Consider the following 8,323-nt stretch of genomic DNA (forward strand, 5'->3'; position numbering starts at 1 on the left):
TATATGAACTGTTTTTCATATCTGAGTGTGATATTCTGAGTAAGTCCACGCCGTCAATGAATTTATGTTCATTAGATGTCTTACTCTCTTTGCTGTATTGTTCTCGTTTTGTATATATTTGCTATGCAAATGGCCAACAACAACACTCATATTCGAGGTTATCACTTCACGATATCCCCGATGGGACAGTGGACTAGTGACGGGCACAGATATACATACACAGGCCCCTGCGGTCTATCATTGCACATAGTATGAAACGGGTCATCGATGATGATCTCTCAACCCGACACCTACATTGACACTTCCTTCACCTTGCCGCCAAAGAGGCTGATGTCTCCAGAGGTTGGACTTCGATACCCGCAAGTCAAGAGTGATGGTGTTGTTCCCTCCCACGGTTATAGGACATGGTCAGATTGTTTGGGTGCTCCGTCATCCAGTAGAGCCAAGAGGAGCAGTTGTCTTGGAGGGGGTCCCCGCAGGAAGGCTCTAGTGTTGAGAATGTCATCCCCTCCGAATTATGCCGCTGGGTTATGGCATAATGAAGTGGAGGAAGAGGAGGAGGAGGACGAGGTCGTTGAGCTCGTCAATGTAGAGAGCTCGGTGGAGGTGATCGACCTCGTGTCTGACTCGGAAGAGGAGGAGGACCCGAGTGAGAGGTGCAACATTCCTGGAATCTTTTGAGTCAGCTTGTGGACCAGTCGATGTCCCCTTTTGTTTTTGGTGGGGGCTGTGTTTCTTTTGATTTTGTATATGTTAGTGGCGATGTAGTTTCCGCCTTTGCTGACCTAGTCTGTATGAACTGACTATGACTTAACCGATTATATACATCGTATTATTCAGGAAATTGTGAATCAGGTTAAGTTATCATTCGATAACGATAAGTTTTTAAAAGGGAAGTTTTTAAAATAATCATTTCCATCAATTTGATCATCATACAAGAAATCAAAGTTTGATTCTTGTTTTTCGGTTTTGATCTTGTTGCTTAGTGAAGCCAAGATTTTCTGTTCTTTTCAACCATGAAAACCATGTCGTCACACAGAGAATGGAAACTCAAAAAGGACATCATGGATATAAGTATTCTTTAAAAATAAATGAAAAAAAGGATATTCATAAAAGATGAAACTTCAATAAATATATACAGTAAAGATGAAACCTTAGATGTATTTTCACTAAATGAAAAAAAAGTTACATAATAAAGGGAAAAAATTTACAAAACAAATAGACAAAATCAGTCATCAAACCAAGGGTTCCATGGATGCAAAAAAATGGAGAAAAAAATCACACCTTTGCAAGAAAGATGAATCTGATGTTAAACATCCAGAAGTTGAAAATAGAGAGTGAGAATAAAAGTCCATTGTAAAGGTAAGTTAATAGCAAGAGATTAGAGATAAAACTCATAACTTTACTGTAAAAGAGCCAACTTTACACATAAAATGGAAACTCAAAAAAGACACCCGCTGATATAAGTGATCTTCAAAAAATAAGTGAAAAAAATATACTCACAAAAAATGAAACTTTAGTAAATATACACGTTAAAGATAAAACTTCAAATGTATTTTCACAAATAAATGAAAAAAGGTACACAGTAAAGGAAAAAAGTACCAAAAAAACATACACAGTAAAGGAAATAAATTACAAAGCAAATAGACAAAATCATCAAAGATCTCATTGATACAAAAAAATAGAAACAAAAATCATACCTTTGTTAGAAAGATGAGTCTAAGGTTAAACATCCAGAAGCTGCAAATAGAGTATGAGAATAAAAGTTCATTGTGAGAAACATAATGTTGAGAGAGTGAGACATGAAAAAAAATAAGTTAATAGCAAGAGATTGGAGATAGAAAATCATACCTCTACTGTAAAAGAGCAAACTTTACACAGAAAATGGAAACTAAAAAAAAATGAAACCATAGTAAAGATGAAACTTCAGATATATTTTCACAAATAAATGGAAAAAAAGTATAGTAAAGGGAAAAAATTATAAAACAAATAGACAAAATCAGGTACCAAATCAAAGGTTCCATAAACATTCATAACCGAGTAAAGATAACTCCTTTTCAAATAAGTTGTAAAGGAAATAGACAAAACAAATTGAAGAAAGGAAAGGTTTCATGTTACAACAAAAAATTAACATTCTTTGTCAACCTTTGTGTAAGTGATGAACCATATATTACCTTAAGTATGAGCTTGCGCTGAGTTTAAAAGCAAGAGTGAAAGATAAATGAAGATTATGAAAGAAGAATTGAAGAGGGAGACATGTATGGTGAGGAGAAGTGGATTCATTTGAATCCACTACTAATTACTAATTGAAAGTGGAAACCCACGTGCCTTCTATGCAAATGAGTGTAAAATTACTTATATAACCCCTAGAGAATAATATATTTTATAAAAGCAAAACAAAATTATATGAGATTACGAATTTGCCCATAAAATTGTCAAGTGACAAATAAAAGGGAAAGCTATTTTTGATATAGATATAGAAGTGACCATCTTAAGGGTTGAATTCCTCTTGATGGAGACAACTTTCAAAGTTTTTAGTACAGATGTGATCTAACAACATGCACGTTACGCACCCATGGCTCTGCTCTAATATCACTAAATGTGGCAGCTTTGACTAGACCTAAGTATAAGGTAAGAGTAAAACAGAAATTTCACTATTCTTTAAGGGACTTTAGTCTAAAGGATAATACAAAATGTGAAGACGATAAGACATATTAGACAACTCTTCTCAAAGAAGGTAATTACCATTGAGCCATTAAAGAAAAAGAAACTAGATTGCGAGATACATGATTTGTTAGGTTTTTTTTTTGGTAGACTGACATCATTTAACTCTAAGCTTTTGTGTGGTTGTCTACATAAAGAGAGAAAAGAAGTTGAAGGAAGAGAAATTATAGTGAAAGCTAATCTTACACACATTTAATTGAGAAAATAGAAAGGGTGGAAAGAATAAAAATAATGTGGGACACAAAATCTTTCCTCACTAAATATGTGGAGGAAACTAGAGGGAAGAGAGTTGAATCGTCTGAAATAATGAATATGTCCTTAGCAATTATATTTTATTTCTTGCAGTAAAATGCATAATATTACTATCATTCAACCATGAATCAGTAGTTGAAATGCACTTTACACTCACGTCAATTGGCGGAGCCACATACAAATTGATCTATATATAAATGAATATAAATGAATGGAGATCTTCTAGACTACTATTTTTTTAATCTTTTTATACTAAATCAATAAAATCATGTCTTCATGTCAACTAAGTATAGTGGAACAAAAATTGCAAAATGCCTTTGCATTATCTATTGAGATGACTACGGTGAAAATTGTTAAAATGTATAATGGAACCAAAATAATTTAGGATATATTAAATAATTTTTAAAGGCATTAATAGGAGTTTAAAATAAACAATTAATTAATTACAAGTAAAACAACCAACTTTATGATTATTATTATATATATTAACGTGTTGATAGACTCTCTCGTGTCTGTCACTTTCCTATTGTTTGTAATATGTAGTCTATATACTATAAATGTCAAATATAATAATTTGTGTTAGATATTATAATTTACAATTGAATATATCCGAGAATGAGTAATTGTTCAATATTATTTTTAAAAAATTAAACATTCAAGTAATTGAATCACTCATAATTATTTTTGAAGGTGAAGTATATAATAAGGATGTAATAATTGAAATAAACTTATCATGTTTAGAATGTTATAAGGTCATCATGAAATGTTTGTCAATTGTATTCTTATTTTGTTAATAAATTGCACAAATTAGTAGATATGATAAACCAAATAATGTTTTCTTTGATATGATGAAATTGAGAAACAACTATATTTTTAGAGGGTTGCTATTGGATATTTAAGTCATAATGTCTCATTATAGGGAAAGTTAAAATTTCTATATTTTGTTGGGGGAAAAATAAGAAGTAAAATTGTTAGATATGATGAATTTTGTTATAGTAAAAATGTAATATTCAAATGATTCAATATACCCCAATATTCAAGGAATTCAGTTTTTACACCTTTATCTAAATTTATACCCCAATATTCAATATATTAATTAATATAGGATTTAAAAAATAAGTATGTATGACTTATGACTTAATAATGCAAAATGATATAGTTAGTTAGTTTTGTAAATGGTAAAATAGGTAAACATAAATTACTTCATGAGTAGTTATTATATGTTTTTCATTTCTCTATTAGTAAATATATATAGTATACAAATATAGATAATTCGATGGTTATGATGCATTTTATTTTGTGTAGTGTTTTATTGTGGTTATTGATTTTGCCAAAAAAATTATTACATTCCCACATTGCTATTTATCCATGTATTTTTTTGCACTTGCTTTATAATCATGGAATTTTTCAATGGAAAAGTCTTTTGATGGGTAGATGTATAATATAAAGAAAAAGTTTTAAACTTAAACATTTGACCACTGTTTTGTTAGAACATATACTTCAAATTAAGAAAAAGAATGCATTAACACGTAAATGTATTCCTAACATTTCATGTTTAACATATTCCTTTATCAAAAGTTTTGCCAATAACTCACTTTGACAAAAGAATATGATCCTCCAATACTAAAACGTCAATACTTTTACATCTTCTTTATATTCTACATTCATCCATCAAAAGACTTTTCCATTGAAAATTCAATGATTATAAAGCAAGTGCAAGAAAATACATGGATAATAGTAATGTGGGAATGTAATAATTTTTTTTTGACAAAATCAATAACCACAATAAAACACTACACAAAATGCACCATGAGAATCAAATTATCTATACTTATATACTATATATACTATATATACTTACTAATAGAGAAAGAGAAAACATATAATAACTATTCATAGAGTAATTTATGTTTACTTATTTTACCATTTACAAAACTAACTAACTATATCATTTAGCACTATTAAGTCATAAGTCATACATACTTATTTTTTTACACTCCTATATCAATTAATATATTGAATATTGGGGTATAAATTTAGATAAAGGGGTAAAAACTGAATTCCTTGATCTAACCCATTTGAATAGTGAATTATGTCTAGCCTAAAATTTGTACATAAATTAATTTGAGGCTTAAATATGCATAAATTAATTAGCATCAAAGTCAGTGAAGGTTCCAAAATTCTAATAACCATCAATGTGAATGTAGGTTGGTGAAGATTTTGTAAAGTCAGTTAAGAAAAATTCAATCAACTTATCAGACTTGTCATCTTTTCAAGTGTCCCCCAAGAAAATTAATATTTTTTGTTATACCACTTGGTTACAACACCAAAGGGGAGTGCCAATGCATTACTCGTCTTGATTGAAACAACATTCTCTTCTTATTGAGGAAGTAGTATTCCAGCAACTCCACTTCCTGGTTCAACAACACATCTTCAAAATTAACCAATGTAACAACATAACTTAATTAACGTAAACTACAAATAAAATAGAAAAAGGGAAAGAGAATGGTGAATATTTATTTACTGTATTTATTCATGAAATAAATTATATTATCATAAAGTGTAATCATTGTTAATTCTCACTAATACATTATTGTAGAAGAGAAGAAAAAAATAGAAAAAATGAAAGAATGGATAAATACCTTTTGGAATAGAAGGAAGATAGAGAATAAAAATGGAAAGTGAAAATTGTGTGCAGTGAAAAATGATAGTAAGAGTGAGAAGATGTGGTATGTGTTTTATAGGTTGATAACAAAACAAAAAAGTACGTGAAGTCAAAACAGACTAGACATTCTGGAATATAATTTTACGTGAAGTAATAGATTTTACATGAAGTATTGAAAGTACTTTTTTGATGTTATGTTTTGCTGTGAAAAATGATATCACTACTTTGTAATTTATATGTTGGAGGACAACTACAACAAAACTAAAGAAGATGTGGTATGTGTTTTATCAATGTCCTTGAACATTGGCATGGCATACAACATGACTGATTTTTTATTGCTTAAAAACTTCCAAAACTGTTAGATGTGTTTAGTTTTTTTAACTATTATGTATGCAATGCTTAAACTATTAAATGGTACTGATATACTATTAAAATGGTAAGAGGCATTGACAAATATTTTTGATGAACAAAAAAGATGAGACATTCATGAATGAGAAAGATAAGAAAAGCTTAAAGTTTGAAGAAGAAGAAAGAAGGAGAAATAATAGAATCATAGCTTTATTGAATTGAATAATATTTCTCCTCATCATTTTGAATTGGATGAGTGATAGTTTACAATGATAGTTTACAATCAAAGTAAACTATATATACATGTAAAACTAACTAAAACCACTAAAACTAACTCTAACTATAACTACTCTAATATAATATTAACCCAAATACTAAAATATAGTTTAAAATATATTTCAAAAGCCCCCCTCAAGCTGGAATGTATCACTCATTCCAAGTTTGAAATAATTGTGTTGAACACGGTCATATACTCTAGTACCTCCTTTAGCTGGTGAGTAAATCCTTATCTCTAGTCTTGTAATCTGAATATGAAGCAATATTGATGCTTAACTACCATAGGCAGAAGCAACTTCATCCAAAACTTAACCATCTATTTTGACAGAAGCCTAACCAACCATAATGGATGAAAGATAGAAAAACGAATCTTAATCTTGATCCTAATATGATGCTTCAATAAGGAATAATTACACATCATAATGTTGTGTGTTTAATGAGAGAACGTGATAGAGAAAATAAAGTAGTACAAAAAGAAATTATTGGGGGAGTAAATGATGAAGAACTCATCTTTAGTAAAATCATAGCCCAAAGTTTTAAAGCTTTCATGTACAAGAAAGACAAGAAAAGAAATGGAACCAACTATAACAATTGGAACTTGATTTGGAAGGCTTAAAAGAATAGTCATTGTTATCTTGAGCAGTAGAAAATATGATCAAAAGTGTAGCAACAACAAAATGAATGCTTTAGAAAGTCTTGAAAAAGAAAGAGTTAGAATCTTGAAATGCAATGCTTCATTGGAAACATAATCAAGAATGAAAACAATGTACTTCAAAGAAATCTAACATTTCTGACTATTTACAATCTGTAGATAATCTTCAATAATTGGCCGCCTTCATCCATGACATTAGAGTCTCAATTTGAAGTAGAGTATGAAGCTTGATATGATGGCCTTGGAAAAGAGTCTTTTTGAGGCCAAGAAAGTCCAAGATGAAATGATCAATAGTAGAATACCAAAGTCTTCCTGTAATAGATTCATGAACCTCTTGCAAGAAAGTTGTTGTTTCACATGTGTGGCTCATTGAGAATGACGATGATTCTTGGTTGAATCTTGGAAGATGGAGTCATAAGCGGAATCTACCAAAATAATAATTATGCTCTGATACCATGTTAAAATGGTAGGAGACATTGATAAAAAAATTTGATGAACAAGAAAGATGAGACATTCATAGCTTTATTGACTTGAATAATATTTCTTCTCATCATATTGAATTGAATGATTGATAGTCTATATATTACCTATATAACAAAAAAAGCTCCCTCACATACATGTGTCATCACCTCCTTGAATTGTCATTTGTCACACTCACAACAAAAGTTTTCCCACTCAAAAGAATTCTACCACCTCCAATACACCCCACCACACCATAACATTTGTTATTATCTCTTGATACATTTTTTTATCATTTATTCTTCTTTCTTCCATATTTTTTTCTCTCATTTTATTACTAATTAGAGAACCACATCTCTCTTTCACTCCTTCATTTCATTACTCTACTTTTCTTCAACCATTTTTTTCTCTTCTTGGTTTATATCATTCTTCCATTTCAAAATTTCTTATTTTAAAATGATTTTATGCATGTAGATCTATTCATTAATTTTTTTTCTTTGAAGATGTTGTATTAAAATCTTTTTTTGTTTATTTTGTAGATATGTTACTATTGTTGGATAACTAGAGGAGTGAGATGTCTCTAATGACAAGGGCATCGATGATAGTTCTCTTTGATCTGGTGTCTCTTATTGTTTGTTCACACTTGAAGTATCATTGCAGGTTAGTTTTTCTATATCTCTTTGTTGTTTCTTTATTTGTTTATAGAATTTTATATTCAAAATAATCATTATTGTAATGTTGAAAATGACATGAACAGTGACGTGATCGTAAAGATGAAGAAAAAAGTAAATAATCTCTGACACTTTGGTATTTTTATCATTTCTCCTTAATTTTCTAAAAAAAATTGTTAAAATGCCATTTTTGCTACCTAATCTTGAGCAAAAGTAGCATAATATTGATTCTATGTTTTTTTTATTTTTGTTTTACATTGTGGTTCATCTATTTTG

The sequence above is a fragment of the Lupinus angustifolius genome, unplaced genomic scaffold, assembly GCF_001865875.1.
Source record: "Lupinus angustifolius cultivar Tanjil unplaced genomic scaffold, LupAngTanjil_v1.0 Scaffold_378, whole genome shotgun sequence".
Classification (NCBI taxonomy): domain Eukaryota; kingdom Viridiplantae; phylum Streptophyta; class Magnoliopsida; order Fabales; family Fabaceae; genus Lupinus; species Lupinus angustifolius.